A 19,727-nucleotide genomic window follows, 5' to 3' on the forward strand; every position below is an offset into this window, starting at 1 on the left:
AAATACATCTGCTTTGATAACACTTAACATTGACACTATAGGCAGCTCACAAGGAAAGCAACTGAATGAAAGAGCCTCCTGTGGTTCTGTCCTTAATAATGGAAGTGCCACTTTCGTTGTGTTTTGCTGGTTGAAAACTTCCCAATGGTCTGGACAGGCCTGAAAGGGAAAATAATGCAGCTTACTGCCTCTCCCCATAGAGCACAAATAACCCAACACACTGCTGAGGGGATCGTTTGCATATACACAAAAAATCACCCCAATGGAGATAATAAATATTATTTCACAAAAGAAACGGAGCTATGAGTCTCATGATGTGCATATTACATGTTTAGCTTATAAAATTGTGAGTATACGACTCTACATACTGGAGTTTACTTCCAAAAGAGCTTTAAAAGCAGCACAATGCAAGTTAGGCTAAGGAGATACACAAATATTAGCAGGAAGATAATATATCCTGAGGGACACCATGCCCTTTTGGTAAACGTAGCCAACTGTCCTGTCCCAACTTACGCCAAACATACCAGCCAGCACAAGCATATCCAGTGTTAAGCCAGGAAGGAGCAATTGAAAAGGGACATATTAACAAATTACTGTAAAACACCATATGACAAATAAGCACCACAACAGTCATCTAGAGAAGTAGCTGCTGGCTACCAGAGCTCTTTCAGAGTAAAAATGTCACTACTTCCCAAGTGTATAAATTCACTTAACTTTTGTTAATGCTAGCAATGTCTTTTGCAGTACTTGTTCTTTCCAAACACACAATATTGTATATTCATACCCACACAGAATCCAAAATGTTACATTTCCCAGATTCAGAAACAGAATGACAAAGAGCACTCGGCCGTGATCTTCAAAAAACCCACAACCTTTTGGGTATTCTTTCTCTCAAAGTTAAGAGCAAGTCTCAGTCAAGTGCTTTCCCCAAATGACCACTTTTTCTATCAAAGCTCATTTAGCGTTTGCAAATACTGCCTGACTGGCAGCCGTGCCCAGTGAGCAAGAACAGAGGAAACAGCAGGAAAGTCAGGTCTTCTTGTGTTGTCTTGACTTGTTACAATCCCAAGTGAAGGCGACCATATGTTGTAACAAGTCAACATCCCTACACTCAGATGCTGTTATCTCCCCAAATAAAACAGGAATGGAATTTCTTGCCTCACCACTATTTTTTCTCCCCTGCTTTTCAATTATTAGTTAGATTATTGAATTATTAGTCTTGAATCATAGAACTGTTTGGGTTGGAAAAGAGCTCTAAGATTGTAGAGTCCAACCACTAACCCAGGACTAACCCGTGTCTCCAGGTGCCACATTGATGCATCTTCTAAATCCCTCTAGGCTCATGACTTCACCACTTCCCTGAACAGCCTGTTCTGATGCTTGACAACCCTTTCAATGAAGAAATCTTGCCTAACATCCAATCTAAACCTCCCTAGCACAACTTGAGACCATTTTCTCTTGTCCTGTTGCTTGCTCCTTAAGAGACCAACCCCCACCTGGCTACAACCTCCTTTCAGGGAGTTGCACAGTGCAATAAGGTCCCCCCTGAGCCTCCTTTTCTCCACGCTGAGCCTACCCTGCTCCCTCAGCTGCTCCTCATCTGACTTGTGCTCCAGACCCCTTCCCAGCTCCGTTCCCTTCTCTGGAGAAGCTCCAGCATCTCCAGCATCAATGTTTTCCTTGTCATGAGGAGTCCAAAACTCAACCCAGGATTTGAGGCGCCTCGCCAGTGCCCAGCACAGGGGACAGTCACTGCCCTGGTTCTGCTGGTCACACCAGTGCTGGTACAAGCCAGGTGCCATTGACCTCCTTGGCCACCTGGGCACACCTGGGCTCACGTTCAGCCACTGTTGAACAGCACCCCAGGTCCTTTCCTGCCGGGGAGCTTTTCAGACACCACAACAGCCCCAACCTGTAGCGCTGCAGGGGGTTGTTGTGCCCTTCCTGCCCTCCAGGAGATCAACACTCCTGCCCAAACTGGTGTTACCTGCATTGCTGAGAGTGTTCTTGATCCTCTCATCCAGGTCATTGAAAAAGATACTAAATAGGAGTGGACCCAATACCAAACTCTGGGAAACCCCACTAGTGCCCAGCTGGATGTGGCACCATTCTCCACCACTCTGGGCTTGGCCAGTTTTTTTGCCCAGTCACTTAACTGAAACTGCTCATTTATTTAATTACAGGAATTCTTGATTATCATTGATTTGGGCTGAAATAAGAAATTTGTGTAGTAACTACAACTCTTATTTTGATGGGAGATTTTGGGTACAGTTAATAGCATTCTTTAACAGAGAAAACTAATTACATTGCACTTCCAAAGGAGATTTACTGGCAATGCTGTAAAATCTCAATCAACTTCATTCACAGTTATCCCCTTGTTAGGAATGAAGGAGGCAAATGATAAAAGTTAAAGACTTTCTCATCACAATAAAAGGATAGATATTCACAAAGAGGTTCCACACTAGCACAGAGGCCGAGTATCTCATTCTGTTAAAATAAGCATTTCCCTGACCAGAAGTATTGATTTAATTGAAATATAAGATCTCCTCTCTTGCTTTTTGTGAGTGCTATGGTAAGTACAGGAGGAAGGAAAAGGCACCTTTAAACTATTTTTTTTAAGGAAGAAATTGAAAAAAAAAAAAAACAAAAAACCAAACAACCCAACCAAAAACATTTTCCTACAGAGTCTGCATGACTAAGCAGATCACCCACTTCTCCAGTGTTCTCTACTCATTATCTGGGTCTTACTTCCCTCAGGCAGTTAACTATTGCCATTCTAAAATAAACAAATTCAGATCACACACCTGAACTACTCCCATTCATTGGAGAACAGGATGTGAAGTTACAGTTGACAGAAAGTTAAAAATGCTGGCTAGGGTAAATCTTACTATGCATAGTCCAGAATTAAGAGCTCCCCCCCCATCAAAAAAAAAAAAACAGCTTCCCCAGGAAATTCTTCTCCAGAGATAACAGGACCACATCCCAAGACTGAGGGAAAAATCAGAAAAAAAAAATCTCTTCTGGGATAACAGCTTTTCCCCAAATACCTGATCTCAAAAGCACTTCTTCAATTCCAAATCTTCTCTATTCCACACAACAGGTCACCTTGACACCCAGTTTTCAAGGCAACTGTTGCTCCCTATTTAGAGCCTGTGTTACGCTTTGTATACTAAGAACAAACAGGCACTGGTCTTGTGAGGTTTATTTCTTGGTCCTATTTCCTCAATTCCTTGACACCTACGGACAAGGAACTTAAAATCCAACTGATGTCACCACTCCTACAACAACTCCTCGATTTAAGAAAATATTCTTTTTTCCTGCTATCTCCTCCACCCCAACATCCCCTATAAAAACAAGCTGATTTTTCTTACTTCCTATGCCCGGAAGCTTGTGTTTGGTTGCTGAGGTGCATTCCATAACCCTGGCATTTTTTTTTAAGGAATATACAGCTCTTGCACTACTTTGGGAAAGGAGAAGCCACAGCCAGATGCCTTTTCACACAAGTGTTAAGTGGCAATGCTGCAAGAGTAATCAAGCCTCTGGACAGTTACATTACACTGGGAATGTTGTTCCTTTTGCTTCTGTCGGTGAGCGATGCAAATAATAAACGCAAAGACTGAATAAAAGAGCGCACTAAACAGAAGATGGCAACCAAACCCTGATGCTAAACCCACCAATAGAGAGACAGAGACATGCCTTGACACTGACAGACAGTTTTCAGATTTCAGAGGCACCACAACGGTAATCACCATTCGGCCTTGATTAAGTTACCCATTTTCCCTCTTGCTGACTGCAGCCTCCCAGGCCTCGGACACATTTTCTGCAGCAGCTGCTCTTTTCCCAACTCACACACTGCTCCCACACCGTGCCAGCACAACCCTCTGCATGGCTGGACAGCAAACTGATTCAGCTGAAAACCTACCTGGAAGCAAAATTCAGTTCCTAAATGTGATTTACCACAAAGCTGCATGAACAGCTGTGTGGGCACAAAGGGAAAAACCAGTGAGAGGGTGAGAACATGCAGCCCTGGGTATGGGCTCACCAAGCTGGAGTCACTGTCACCAAGGCCATGCTCTAAGCAGCCAGATACTCCTCCAGTGCAGGGGCCAGACAGCATTTCTATTTGAGAAAATGAGATGGTGCTCGTGACAAAGCTTCCTTGCCTTCAACGCTCCAGCCCAAAGGATGATGTAGGTAGCCAAGGTGAGATAATTTTCTCAACTGTTTCTTTCTTTGAATAGTCATGGCATCACTATGTGTTTTATGTAAACTGTTTCTGAACTTCATTTTGCTGGACTTTTTCAACTAAAAAAAAACAATGCAACTGCCACTCAAAGGGCAGAAGTATCGTAATTTATATCATGCAATCAGACACCCTTGCTGTGCATCTCTCTCTCCCCACAGCAAATACTTTTAAACTGCCCAGAGCTCAAAGCAAAATACACCTCCTCATGTAAGTCCTTAGCATGCAATATCTTTAGCGAGAGCCTCTGTGAACAGGTCCTTGCAATTACACACAGGCACTAGAAAAGGCAGGATAAGGCTCTGTTTTAGGGAACAGGAAGATATGCTGTCCCGACCTTGAGAAACTGCTAACCAGCACTGACAGAATTTTCTCTGGGTCAGGGCATGTCACCTTCTAAATGCACTCAGAGGGACTTGTTAAAAGAACACCTTTATGGGGTGACAAAGGGAAGTGATGCAATCTGTACCATGAGAACAAATGGGTAATTTCTTTAACCTCATGAGAAGGAATTTACTTTGGCCATGATGACCTTGCCTGAGATCAAGGGCTGATTTTTAGTACTTGAATAAGAGAATCACTTTCTTTAGTCCTCTGCCTTTCTTTGTTTTCTGTGTTGTATCTTATTATGTCTGGGATAAGAAGATATTCCTCAGCTGTATTCCTGAACACAGACCTTTCCCCAAGAGCCACTGTGGGGCTTTGGCTATAAATACATACTGGTGTATGTAGCCTCTCATGCACATCTCCTGTGCTTGCCTTGTGTTCGTTTCACTCAACACTTGAACTTCACCCAAACTGCTCATGGAGGCATAAACACCCTTGGCACAAGGTCCTAAAAGTCCTCTCTCATCCTTTCTTCTCACACGAATGAAACTGCCACTCCACAAACCACTGCTCTTGGTCTCAATTTTCTGACCCAGGCCACAGGTAAACTTTTTCATATTTTATAACTCATACTAAATAATGTCACAGCCAAGCGAGAAGAGAAGAGAAGAGAAGAGAAGAGAAGAGAAGAGAAGAGAAGAGAAGAGAAGAGAAGAGAAGAGAAGAGAAGAGAAGAGAAGAGAAGAGAAGAGAAGAGAAGAGAAGAGAAGAGAAGAGAAGAGAAGAGAAGAGACAGGTCCCCTCAGCAACCATGAGAAAGAGACCTGTCTGCTATAAGATATAGGAGGAGCTCCAGCACATTAAGACCAAATAAAATAGAAAAACCTGAAATCCTTATCTCCCAAGTTCTACCATCCCCTCCAATCCCCAGAATCTTATGCAGACTCCCAGACAATTAACTCTGTTCACCTTCAATCTTCTCTGCCATAAAGCAACTGCAAAGAGAAGCCAGCAGATCACTGGGGAGGAGGGGGGGAAGGCAAAGAAACTGTTCACTTATAACCACTTCTGTCTCTCGTCACTGCCTTCTCTTTGTCAGCAAAATGGGTCAGACCAGATAACAGAAAGGAGAGCAAGAGATGCAGAGGAGACACACCCCCTCCAAGCTGCAAGAAAATTCAAAGATAAACAACTTCCCTCAACAGAAGGATTTACCTCTAAGTCTTCCTGTACAGGTCAGCTCAGGAGTGCAAAAAAAGAAAACAAGACTTTGCTGAAATAATAAAGTATTAGAGGAGAAAAGGTAACACTTGGCTGGAAAACGCTCCAAGGAGGTAACTTCTTTCAGCAAGACAGCCTCTTTCAGTGATAAAAGAAGTCACTTGTTATAGTGCTGACCCTTCCCCAAAACCAGAGATCCTGAACAGACAGATTACATGTGATGCTTGCTGGAAACACCCTTTCTGCACAAGGGCTGTCAGTGTAGGTGCTCATTCCCTGCCAAAGTCGAGGGGTGCATGGGGAAAGGCTATCCAGGACAATCTGCCAGGAGCAGATCATCCAGCTCCTGCATTTCCCACAGCCCTTCCTCCAACACATGACTGGGCACATACCCATCCTGTGATGGGGAAAAGATCAGGATGTCTGGAAAGGTGCCTACCATGCGCAAGCTGCTGTCACAGCCAGACTAGTTCCCATTGTACTTCCAGAAGGGCTTAGGAAAACTTCCCAAACCAATTGTGCACTGAGAACCTACAGACAACCAATAATCTCCCTAATGGCAAGGCAGGAGAGGATCCACAGGTTTTTCCTCTCTACATCCTTCACTGCTTTGGCAGACAGAACACAACAGAAACCATTCCTCTGGTGGACAAGGGACACACTGATTTCATACTGGCAGAGGCACACAAGACACAACATCTTTTTGCATTCACACTCAGAGCTACCTCTGCCAGCAAGAGCCCATGCAATTTCTTCCCCCAATGAAAAAGCAATTTCTACAGAATGTGAAAACTACTCACTACTGGAGTAAACTTCTTAAGAGCACATTATCAGATTTTTTTGAGAAAAAACACTGGGGAAGATATTTCAACCTGTTCAGGAAATGAAATAGCCATCCCTGTCCTTCCCCATACAGACCCTTCCTCTCCCCATCAACAAAAGTGACAGTGCTTCCCAAAAAAAGAGATCACAAATATTTTATTTCATTTAAGTACATGGTCCATACAAGCACATTTATTCCCTCGAGAGAAAATGTACATTTAATAGATATAAAGGAGTGCTATAAGAGAACAACTACCATCACCAGACCCTTTGACTGACTCTAGCATGGGCAGGAAAAGTCTGAACATGACTGGGTGAGACCTCTTTGGCAAGTGCCAATGCCTCTGCACTTGTATGGTAGTAGGTACACTCGTACATTTACAGTGCATTTCCTCACCCATATCTTCCAAATTAAACTCCTCCTGACTTGATGACTTCGAGAGATGGAGACATCCTAATTTTCCTTAATACTTACAAGCATCTTCCTAATGTCTTCAGTGGTTGATCACATTCACTGTTAACAATCTGTGCCTTTTTCCTAATTTGAAATTATCTTTTTAACTTCCAGGCACTGGCTGCTATTGTATCTTTTTCCACTAAATTAAAGAGCCCTTTGGTACACAGCCCATTCTGCCCAAAGAAAATTGAGAAACTTTTAAATACCTTGCAATAAGCTAACCCAATTGAGCAGTTCAAGAAAAGTTTTATAATGAGCACTTTAATCACTTAAATAACATCGAACACTACATCTTTCTTGCCTTTGAACATCTCTTTAAAAACACCAACATTAAACCTTGTCAAAATACTCTGCAACTGATTTCACCTCTCTGCCTTTATTCAGTATTTCCTGTTATTATGAATGTACATTAGTATTTTAAAAATTAATTAGCTTATTTTAAGCTCTGAGGACTCACATACTGCCATATATCTGCTCTGCTCCTGCCATCCTTTCCAAGGTCACTGGCTTCTGGAAGCACAATTCTGTATTCTAAACCTACAGCCTCCAGTCTTTCCCATAACATGCATAACATGCTCCAGCTCTATAAAAACATTTGGCCATATTAAACCCAGTTACCCAAACAATTCAGAGGACACTCTACAGCTGCTGCTCCTTCTTCATGCATCACCACTCAGGCACAACCTTTACATAATCCACAAATTTGAACAGCTCTAATTTCGTGTTTTCTTCCAGGCCACTGACAAAAATACTACAAAGCTCTGGACCTACTATAAATCCTTGAAAAAATCCTCCATTCACATTCTATTTTCCACATCTACTGTTTTTAATCCAGGTGTTGACTCACAGATCATACATGAAACTGTATCTGTTGAACAAGATTCGCTTTTCAACAACACCCTCACTGACTGAAGCAGTCATGGGAATACAATTACCACACAAATCCCATTTGTAAGTATGTGTTTGATACAAGAGATTTAATTAGAATTTTTTGATCTTCCAGAGCACTGCTACTCCCCAGCCACGTAACAGAGTCTCTTTTGCTTCACTAATTTTGAGTAAATCCCACCAGCAGCCCTCCTCAATCAATTCCTTTTTGAGCAACATTCCATTTCCCACACTGACTCAGCAGGCAGTGTGAGCACCTGTGCTCCACTATCCACTTCCAGGCTTTGACAGGTCCACAGATTTTGTTTGGTTTGGGGTTTAGTTGGTTGTTGTTGTATCAGCAACAAACAGCTAGAGCAATTCACATAAGATTGATACACTTTAACAACCTATTTATTCTGGATTCAACTACTCCAAATATAATAACCCACACTTCATTGACGCTGATGTTCTGGGTGAGACTTGAGAAACTAGAGAAAATCTTTGGTCAATTATCATGTCTCTAAAATGTCATTTCCACAGTTCTGTTAGGCTAGAAAAGTTCTCTTCACAAGAATTTTAGATAAAAAACTTTCATTGTGAAGAGAAGAAAGTACAAGTCAAAATTATGTTACTTCCACCGTGTTTCAGTTACTTCCCATCCGGTGCTTGCCCTACAAACTCTTCATACCTGACCAGCCAGGTTCTGCACTTTCTGTTGGTAAATTTTGCCTTTGTATAGCTCCACTTCTTTGTTAATTAGATCAAGCTGGCTTGCCACAGAGAACACCAGAGTAAAGTTTTCTGCCAAATCACTAGAAAACCTCTTTAATTATTTTTATAAGTTTAGTGCCTCTCTTATATAAAGGCATGTTGTTTTGCACTTGACTCGACCAAAGTCCTCCTGGTTCAGTGTAAGTTTCAATGTATTTGTAACCCAAGAAAGCATGTGCACATGTTGAGTTTTTCCACCTCTGGTTTTCTACTTATCTGCCATCAGAGGTCCATGAGCATAGAAACAGTTACAGAGGCAGAAATTTTGTTAATAAGCTTAATTCTTACCTAGCTCCTACCAGTACCACTGTGTGTGCATGTGTGGAGGAAGAGGAAAGAGTAACTCAAGCCATATCAGCAAGAAACTGGTTCACCTCAACTCTCCTCTGTCTCAAGTAGGTGTCCAAGAAGCAAATGGTAACTGCACTTTGCAGCTCAGAAATTCTTCTCAGGATTTAGGGCAGTAGTAGAGGGCACTGTTTGCGTGGTTTGAATGCTGTACTCTGTGTTTATACCACAAGCCACACTGATTGCATCTAACAGATTTCTTCAGCCTGGTTTTGAAGCAACTGGCTAACAATCTTGCCCTAAAGATTTCTGCATCTTTGAATGAGATCTTCAGTCATGAAGTTATTCAGCACTTTTCCCCAGCACAGGATCAATACTTCCTCCAGACAAGAGCACACCAGCCTTTACATCTTTTCCGATGCTTGAATAACTGACTGTCACTAATACCAAACTTGGATCATTCTTCCTTTCTTTGTTTGTGCATTTCAACTTGTGGATACACTCTCAGAACAGCAGCTTTGAGACAAGCTGAGGGGCCACCCCAGAGGGCTTCAAATCACTGCTCCGACTTGCAGGTTTTAGAGCATGCTGAAAATGCTGCTACTAGGTCTGAGTGGTGTAACATTTCAAGTGAGTCACAGATACCTTTGAAATGCCACAAGATTTTTGGAGGTGTCAGACTGACCCCAAATCCAGCATTACCACTGAGTAAGAGCAAGATTTCAATTACCACAGCTGCTTTGAGATTGCAATAGCACTGAATCAGCCTTGCTCACAGGACTGCACAGAAATTCTGCTACTCCACATCAGGCATAAATTGAGTCAATGGTACATCTGACCTTTAAGAATTTCTGAAAGCTTATTTTCTACACCTTGAGATATTTTTCAAAGTAACAAATCTTATTGATATTTTTATGCAGTTTTATACCTGCATGAATGAAAGCAATATATACTTTTTCACCTTTTTTTTCCCCTCAAAACTCGTTTCAACTTCAGATATACCAATTTTGTCAGCAAACATGTGCAGTTGGCATTTGCTGGTTATCACATACAAAATACTGATCAATAACTTAGTATTGTTTAGAATTACATGCCACCAGCAAGCTGGTTTAAAAAAGGATGATTTAAAATAAACCAGGTAACAAAACAACACCACCATATTCTCAGAAACTCAACCAGCTTCTAAAGGTGCCTGTTCAACAAATTTTACCTTCTCATGGCTACCTGTAATTCTGCCTTCTTTCTTCTCCCAGTCTATAATGAGACTTGATTTCATCAACTAATTCTGTCCCCTTCTCAAACAACAAATGGTTGTTTATTATTTTATCATTCCCCTTCAAGACTGTTTCTTAGTAAGCATAAAGCCCTAAAAATTAAATGTGAGGTTTCTAAAAGTTAACAAGAAATTAAATTTTCATTCATTGTTTCAAATTACCTAAATATCAGACTCTACACAAGTCTTCTTTTGTGCAGGTGAAAGTACTTAATAAGCACTGATTTGGGGAGCAAGGGAGATGCCAGCTCTCTATAAATTCTTTTATTTTTATATAGCTAAAATGTTGCTTAAACACAGCAAATTCCTGTCTTGAGATGAGCATTCTCTGAAACAAGTTCAGCTGTAATCAACTCAACAATCAGGTAAATATAATGCAGAAATTATTTTGGGTAAGCAGAAAACATGACTCAAAACTATATCTGTACCAAGGATCTAGGAACAGCAAGCAGTACTTAACCTCTGCAGGACTAAGTTCTCAATAATTAGGCTTAAAATAAGAGACTTTGTTAGCAGAGAATATTTATCCCACAGGGTATTGTCTCCCAAAAACTTCTAAACCCCTGATGGAAACAAGTTCAAAGAAATTGCAGGAACATTGTTGCATGGCAACTAACAGCATTCTTAAAAACATTATACCCTACTGTTTCATTCAACTCACACCCATAAACAACCACATTTGAAAGCACACTTTCTACATTGTTACATTCTGGATTTGATCAAAGCACATTCAACTCAATCTCCACGGAAAAGTCTGCCACTCCCTTCCTAGCACAGTAACTTAATACATCTCAAAGAAGTGTTTGAAACAACAAAATTTTGAGAAACAAAGTGAAGGCAATCCAACAGGCAGACCTGTCTGCTGGGAAGCACAACCCGTGAGGGTGTGCCAGCAGAAGAGTTTGGAAAGGCCAGGGAGCCAAGAGTCACACTAGTGACAATTGGAATATGTGGGAAATGATGGAAAAACTACTGTTCAGTGCTGCAGGTGATGTGATCTGACACGTGTGTGTACCTACACATGTATATGTGTGCATTTGAATGAGGCTCTTTGCAGAGCTGTGTGGCAGGAGGGTGAGAGACATCGGTGGTGAGCATGTGTGTACAAATACATCCCTGCACCCAGAAACGCAACACATGGCAACAGCACTGGGCTGTACCAGCAGCAGCACAGCCACCTTGATCCAGGGAAACCATGGCTCCCTGGCACTCGGCACTTTTCAGAGCCACTGGAAACACCACAGGCAGTTTTGGGCACCCCCAGTACATGACAGGCACTGATAAAGCAGAGTGGGTTCAGTGGAGGGCTACCGAAATGCTCAGAGGGACATAGCTGTGTGAAGAGAGGCTGTGGGAGATGGGGAGGTCCAGACTGGAGAAGAAAAGGCTTTGGGGAGCTGACAGCAGATCTCCTGGACCTACACAGAGGTCTGTGCACAGAGGCACACAGCAGGACATCAGACACAAACTGCAATAGTGCAGGTGTGACCTGACCTAGAGAAAAGGTCCTTTCTGGTGAGGACAATTGAGTACTGGAACAAGGACACAGACACTGACAAACCTTTGTCTTTGGAGGGTTTAAGACCTGAATGAACAAAGTCCTTGTCTGACCTTGGTGTAGATCCCACTTTGAGCAGCAGGTTGGACTAGATACCTCCTGAGGCCCTTTCCATTCTGAATTATTCCACAATGTCAACTTGGATCCCAGAGAAAACCACAATGTCCTGTTACAATTTTCTACACCAGGTTATACCTTTCAAATCTTCACTAAAATGCAACCATTATCAAGAGGAGACAAAACCCATGCTGTTTGGCTCATCTCCTCACAAAAGCACAGGATGTTCCCACCCAGGATCTGCAACGGTCTTGAGTATCAAATCAGAAATTCCAAGAGATTTGAGAGGTGCAGAAGTTACCAATTACCTGAGTGCAGTACAAGTGGAACACAGTGCCTAAACATTCAGAGCTTTTTTGGGAGAAGGTGGTGTTTACTCTGAGGCAGTGTCAACCCAGAAAACGTCACACATCTACAACAGCTCTTCCTTAAAGTAGCAACTGTATATTTCTTGAAAAGTTCACATTCAGCACCTACCCTCAAGGAACAATCCCTATATTCTGATGCTGTAAGGTCCCACAGTAAGAAGCTGCGTTGTTCTCTCTGTATATTCAGGGTGTACAGCTCCGCACCTGGGAAAAGAAGCCTCGCTTAGCAAACCAAGGCCATGCCAGCTCCCACCACGAGCACCTGCAGTGGTCTAAGCAGACTGTTTTGTTTTTATTCTTCTGCTGGGTGCTGCTGCCCCTAGAGCAGAGCTACTTAAACAAAGGCTGTTTATTCTAAATTAATTGATTCTGCATTGAAGCACACAGAGACCACTCACAAGGCCCATTATTCCAAGTCAGGGAGGGGAGCTACCACCTTCAACCAGGCAGCAGAACATCTCGAACCAACACAGAAGTTTCTGCAGTGATTTCCTATAGGCTCAGTGATTACTCACCGAGCATGATGCTTGCATAACCATACAAAGGACAACCAACGTTAACAAAGTTATAAAGACAAGCAAATGTAACCATCTTATTAGCATTAAAAAAAAAAATGGAAAAAAGAACATTTATTTCCTTTTACTGTTTGGGTTTGTTGGTTTGGGTTTTTTTAACCAAAATTCCCCCACCTGCACATAGACTGGAGGGTTGTAGTAATAACTTTTTAAAGCACCAGTTCTGTACCGATCGACAAAGAGACAGGAGTTTAAGAGGATCTACCAAACGTGAGCACCAAACCATCCAGCCACCCACAAACTATTCCTCGGAGGGAGCAACTTAAAAAGCCGTGAGACAGGATCAGGAGAGGAGAGGTAACAGGATCAGCAGCACCAGCTCAGCACACCAAGCCGTCCCCATCCAAAGCTCACCAACAAGTCTCACACAGGCATTAAATTATGACTTTGCATGTCTGTTTACCAGACCCATAGACCATGTTTACCAGTCCCACGGATCATTGCTGCTCGGCCACAGCGGAGTGTGACAGCCGCTGGGCCCGGGCACGGCCGGGCTCCGCCAGGCCCTCCCGTCTCAGCACCGCGCTGCCAGCACAGGCGGACCCCCGGGAGCCACGGCACCCCACTGGGGACACGCGCACCCCCCGGCGCCCCCACAAGCAGAACCTCGCTCAGGCCCCGAAGCTCGGCCAGGCCAGCCCCGGGCCGGCCGCCCCGCTCCCGGTGGCGGGTGCAGTCTCAGCCCCGGGCCCAGCCCCGCAGCCCCCGGCTCCTCGCCCCGCACCGGGACCCGCCCTCCGGGCGGCCCGGCAGCACCGCCCCTCCGCCCTCCCACCCCCGCAACGCTCCCGGCCCCTCGGACCGCGGGGGCCGCTCCCCCGCCGCCCCCACTCGGCGCCCACCGCGGGCCGGGCGAGCGCCCCGCGCCGCTCCGCACACACCCCCGGCGGGGCGGGCGGGCCTCCACCGGCGCGCCCCTGCCCGGCCCGCTCCCATTGTGGCGGCGGCCCCGCAGCGCTGCGCTCTCACCTGGGCGGCGGGCGGGGGCTGCGGCCCGGCGGCCCCGGGAGCTACGGCCGCCCCGGGAGCTCCGGGAGCTGCGGCCGCCCCGCCGCCTCCTCCCGCCTCCGCCGCTCCTCGGGCTCCGCCGCCGCTCGGGGCCGCCCCCCGTCGCAGCGCCCGCCTCGTCCCCCGGGCAGCAACAGGCGCCTCCGCCGCGAAGGTTCCGCAGGGCGCAGAAAGGTTCCCCCCGGCCCCGCGGGGCGCCGCGGCCCGAGGGGTCCCGGGGCTGGAGCGGGATGAGGCGGGATGCGGGGCCCGGCCTGCTTCTGCCCGTGCCATCGGCTGTGAGGAGAGCGACTGCGAGGGGCAACCTCCCACTGCCCGCGGAAAGCTGCTAATTAGCCACAGGGACCCGTGGTCATTAAGGCTGAGTAGCCTCAGGGGCCTCTCCTCCAGCCGCCCTCAAGGCAGGGACAATAAGAAGCTTAGCTCTGGGCCTTGTCCCATCAGGGTTAAATCCCTCCACATGCATAAAAACCCATCAGGCTCTGAGCCCCTGCTCTAGCTCTGGGCTCTTCACAGGCGAGAACTTTTTTCTCGTACCCAGTGATACAGGACCTGTTTATGTTCACCATTGCTGCTCCCTGTTCTCCTGCCACGAACCTGGCTCTGCTGCCTCCATACCCTGCCCACAGGGACCGGGCAACCATCACTGAGTCCACTGAAACTCTTCTCCAGCTCGACATTTCAACTTCCCTCAGGCTGTTAAACTCCAACCTTCCTGCAGCCTCCCCAGGGTTCTTTAAAATTCAAGATCTCACAAACCAGGGGTATCCAGAAGAGCAGGCATCATTTCAGATGAAAGTGCTGAGAAAAAAGTGAGCTCATTGCTCCCCTCCACGAGCTGGCTGTAGTCCCACAGGCACAGAGTCCAGCATGTCCATAGCCTCTGTCACTGCCAGGACACTCTGCTGACACCACACCAAGATGTGCAGCCTCACAGCAGCCCAAGTTCCATGTTTTCATCTGTTACAGGGAAGAAAAAGAACAAGACCAGCAAAGAAAGTGCCTACCTGGTTCCCCAGGCTGGTACTCAAACATCCAGAGCAAGAAAAATACAAGTGTGAGACTGGTGTCAGGTCTGGATATGTACTAGAAGCCTGAGCATCATCAGTGCAACTCAACTGTGAGTATTTCAGCGGCCTCCTGGGTTTCAGGGAAGCCAGAGCTGATCCAAAATAAAAAGGCCCTAGTACCACAGAGCCACCTCACAAACAGTGTGCCCCAGGGGTCTTGGCAAAGGCATGAGGGACCATAGTAAGCTTTTACCCTCCTCCCCTAGACACATCCAAATCCTCTAGAGGACCTTCTACTGTTAAACCTGATGTGAAAGTCCAAATTTTCCTTCCCTGCCTCAGCCTGTCACACAGGGGAGACCTTCAGAGAGAGGGATGGTGGGAGAGGCCTCAAAAGCAATGGAACAAGTCTGAGTTAAAGCAGGCAGAACACTCCCAGCAGAGCAGCGAGGAGTCCTTATGGGCTTTTATACTGTATGACAACATTATAACATATTATGCTTCAGGCATTTGCCCCACAGCAACACGGACAAGCAACAGCCCAGCTAAGGGTGGCTGCGTCTCAGGCCACTCCTCTGAGCACTCCAGCAGCTAAGCACCCCCCCCTTATTTCTATAAAGTTAGCTAAAACAGAAAGCCTAGAAGATTATTCTTGGTTTCTAGACTTGGTTTACTGTCTTTCACAGCCAATGAACCTTTGCAGTTGGACACCCGTGTTGCCTGGCAGACATGTTGGGCTGGGTCTGCACAGGGGAGCTGCCTGCACAGTCCCACTGCAGTGCTCGTCCCTTCACGCAGCTCCACATCTCCCATGCTTCCCCAGCAGGCAGCTCATGGTGCAGCCTCAGGGCACCCACAGATACCACAACCAAAAACATTCACTCCAAGCAGCAAGTGAGGGTTATGACTGCTGGTTTGCAACACTGAGGCTGGAGTTACACCATCCAGAGAGAACTGAGGTAGCAAACTCAGCTGTTATTTCTCAAGAAAAGTACCGTCAAGTCCCACCATGCACATGAGCTCTGGCTCCTTTTAAGCAGGTACCAGCTGTCCTTTACCATCTCTGGTGGAGGATTAGTTTGTAGCAGTGACTCCTCCCAGAATAAGCAAATAAAGAAATGGTCTGAAATCTTCTGGGTGGGATCAGTGGTTGGCCCACAACCTGAGTGGAACAGCCACCTACACAACCCCCCAAATGCTTTCACAGCCTTTCACACATCAGCCATCAACAGAAGCGCTTTACAAACAACCAGCTAACACGGTTCTTCAGGTCAGTGGCTGGTTGTTCACCACAGCATGTGACCTCTGCCCTTCCCTCACGTCCTTTGCCTCAGCTGAATCCGACTGAGCACCTGCAGCAGGTTTTGCTCTGAGCTGGGCAGGCACCCAGCATTGGGAAATTCCTGTATCTGGATGTTGGGAGGCACCAAAGCAAAGGGACGTGGAGCACTCCTCCTGCTTTGCTAGGCTCCTGCTCTAGCCTGCAGCAGTTATTTCAGTCTCAGAGTTGACACTTAGCTTTTTCAAACCCAATCAGTGCACGGACCCAAGGGGAGACCCATAAGATCTGAAGAGAAGTTGATTTTGACCTGCAAATCAGTATGTGGGGATGGAATATGTGGGCAGCAACAGAACATTCCTCACCAGGGTCCCAGGCTTTCTCCAACACCCCACTGCACCAGGTCTCCTTTGGAGACCCCTACACCTCCAAGGAATAGCAGAACCCTACCTCTAGGGATAAATAAAGCTGACTGATAGATGCCCTACAACTGGATCCCAAAAGAGCAAGGCAGACATTATTTTAATACAGGAAAGGCCATCAGATTTCGAAGCAACAGCTTCATCTTCTAACTCTTTAAATGCTCATATCATTTGCAGTCTGAATGGGGTTCTTGGGCAGTATCAGTTACACGGATTAGGAGCTGTAGAGGACATAAGTACAATTATTCTTCCTGAGGTTTTTACAGCTTAATGGACAGGAAGCATTGTTGATGAGCCTCCAGCTTCTTACACTATGACCAGAATCTCCCCATCTTCCCTTTGTGCTTTTTTTCTGTCCTAGAATCACTCTCAATTAACAGTACAAAAATAAAACCGATGTCATCCATCTCTCCTAAGCTGCACATGCATTATTCATCAACATGCCCTAATTGATTCTCTCATAACCATGAGCACTTCTGCACTTGGCTGTGTTCTTCTTGTCCAGCAGAGCACAATTTATGAAGTTTTATTCTGCTTGGAAAAGGCACTTTCAAAGTAGTACCTTCCATGGCGTTTCTGATCAGAGCATCAAGTTGATCTCAATGCATAGAGACTTCAGTCCTGAGTTTTGTGCCCAGATAAAAGTGTCAATCAAGTAACTCTGGTGCACTGATGCTCAGTTTCCTGACTGGGAGGTCAGTACTGTTCTGGATACTCTGGGCCTTCTTCCCTATAGCAGGATCTATAAAAGAGGTGGAAGGAAAGATGTGAAAAGGACTCCACACCCCTGATTAAATGCTCTGAAATGTGTAATCTACAAAACACGTAGGGAGCCAAAATGTCCTTGCAACTGCTTTCCATGGAAGTTATAGGAGTATCTCCTAAACTACTCCACCACAGGACAAGGCTCTATGAAGGCTCCCTCTAGAGCAAGAGAAAAATACATATCCCATTTACATGAGGATAACTCAGCTTTGCCTTCAGTGCCCTGACACTAAAATACCTCCAGATTCTTTCATCCTAAGGTTTGACCAAGATTTCTGGGAATTGAAAGCCTGTGACAGAGTGCTTGGAAACAGCACATACCATCAAAGTGCAGTCCAGAGGCTCAGTCAGATGAACTGGTCTGAATTTCACTCTGCAACCCAAACTGTCCCTGTCCAGATGCAGAACTCAGGGCTGTAGTGTCCCTAATGCCCTGACCAGCCTCACCTGGGACTGCTACTCAAAAAACTGAGCCCTGCACACTAGCACAGGGGCTCAATTTAAACCCAACTCTGGGAACTTATTCTTGGTCTATGTCTGCTTTGTTTTGCCAGGTTTGGTTTGTAGACTTTTTTTTCCCCTGCCTTAACTTTCACTCTGCCCTATTACCCTAAGCTTGTCCGATGACCTGGATTCTTGGTGATGCTGGTTGCTGTCCCTCAGCCTGGCTTTTCTGATTCTGGTCTTGTGGTGCAAGCACTGACTGGGGAGACCCCTGCCCTGCTGGTGCTGGGATCCCCTTGGCTCCTGGTTTCTTGCTCCTTTAAAGAGCAGCAGGTATTTGCTATTGATGGAGAAGTGAGGGATTATTCAGCCTCTGCTCTTCTCCCCATGGTTAAACCTGTTAACTTCCACCTTCAGACTGTGTGTTGATAAAGACCCAGGGGCTTTATCAGGGACAGGGAGAAAGGCTATGGATTGCTTCAAACAGTGTGATTTTTCTGTTTTGCTCATTTCACAACTGTGTTTTAATTGATTACCCTGAAACTTCTCCTTACGCATGAGGGTAGTACAAAAAGGAGGGGGTTTTAGGAGATGAGAGGGATATGTGCAATTAAATGACTAATAAGAAAAGGCTTTTTGGTTTTGGGTAAATATGCCACAGACATAAGGACTATGAGTGGATTGTCAAGGTTTGGGAATAGAATTTAGTGCACTTTTCGTGTGAATGCTGATAAGACCGACATTTGTTTCTTCAATCTGTAGACTCATCCAGGATTTATTATTAATCTGCAGCCATAAAACAAGGTAGAGAACTTTTCTCTTTGCTTTTCAATATGCTTTACTCTTTTGTTCTTCGTGTGGGAGCTAATCTTTTGTTTATTAGAACAGTTGTAATCACTGCAAATTCTTTAAGCAGCCCATATGTAGGGGCTGGTGTTGATTTCACTTTTCACTTATTAGCAGTAATGCTTCTTTCTCGTATCATAATCCTGAAACAACGTACCACGTGAGACTCCCTGGTCATGCACATGATTGTTCAGGCAATGAGTGTCACCAGGAGCTGCTCCTTTCCCTACACTCCACTGGTATCCAAGGTTGGCTCCCACCTGGAGCCCTGCAGGCATTGCCCACTATCCACCACGCAGAGCCAGTTGTTCTAGAGGGGTGTAATCATACTAATGACAAAAACTGGTGTGCTTGAAAGCCACAATTCATTATGCCATTCATCCCAGCATCTCTTGTCTTTGGGAGGGGTTCTTCACAGCAGCTATTCCTGCTTCTTCACTCAGTGGGAATACACTGGTGTAATTCAGTGCTCTCTGCAGCCTGCCCTCCTGCAGTGGGTGGTATCTGAGTCTTGAAATAGGCAAACATCATTGTAGTTTGCTTTCCTCCATGATAGGTGAATTCATTCATTTGAAAAGCAGTCCCTGAACAACAACTGTTTAAACTACACTAAACTTCTTCTCTTTCATTGACTCTTCTGGCTTTACAATTGTTTCTGAGGTTTAGGAGCTCAAGGATGTGTTTCAAAAGCACATTTTCATTCCTGCAAGGCTCAGTCTCTGGGGCATGACTTAACTAGGTAATTTTGATGGTGGATGTATTTAAGTAGGGAAATTATGGAACGGTATGTATGAAGGAGGTAATTTGGGGCTGCCTGTATGAATAAAATGTCCTGATACATAAAATGGGAAGCACCATTAACACGTGATTTCTTCATCTGGATGGCTGGAGCCATGGTGAATGACCTTCCTTGCTAAAATGCAGCAAGATCTGCTAGGTAGGCCAATACAGGAGGGAGGGGAGGACAATGCAATCAATAGGCTGGGCAATTATTTTAGGAAACTTACTGTTTACAGATCAGAATAACAGTTAAGGTGACAACATACCTGTTGTAAGAGTTTGGAAACTGTACTGGGTTCCCTTTCAGGCACTACCAAAGGGTTATGAAACACCAAATGGTTCT

The 19,727-nt window shown here is 45.3% G+C and overlaps 1 protein-coding gene across 3 annotated transcripts in view; it reads right to left on the reverse strand.

The window, feature by feature from the left end:
* The window catches only part of RAD54L2 (RAD54 like 2), a 67,411-nt gene extending 53,508 nt beyond the window's left edge, over positions 1 to 13,903 (reverse strand). Inside the window, exons 1-2 of one of the 3 annotated variants that reach the window (XM_069028068.1) lie at positions 13,800 to 13,903; positions 12,365 to 12,459 (exon numbers count right to left, since the gene is read on the reverse strand). The gene's annotated coding sequence lies outside the window, so the exon portion shown is untranslated. The remainder of the gene's footprint in view (positions 1 to 12,364; positions 12,460 to 13,799) is intronic. The other 2 variants (XM_069028062.1, XM_069028063.1) reach the window with 2 other exon arrangements.
* Positions 13,904 to 19,727: the final 5,824 nt, after the last annotated feature.

The sequence above is a fragment of the Aphelocoma coerulescens genome, chromosome 12, assembly GCF_041296385.1.
Source record: "Aphelocoma coerulescens isolate FSJ_1873_10779 chromosome 12, UR_Acoe_1.0, whole genome shotgun sequence".
Taxonomy (NCBI): Eukaryota; Metazoa; Chordata; class Aves; order Passeriformes; family Corvidae; genus Aphelocoma; species Aphelocoma coerulescens.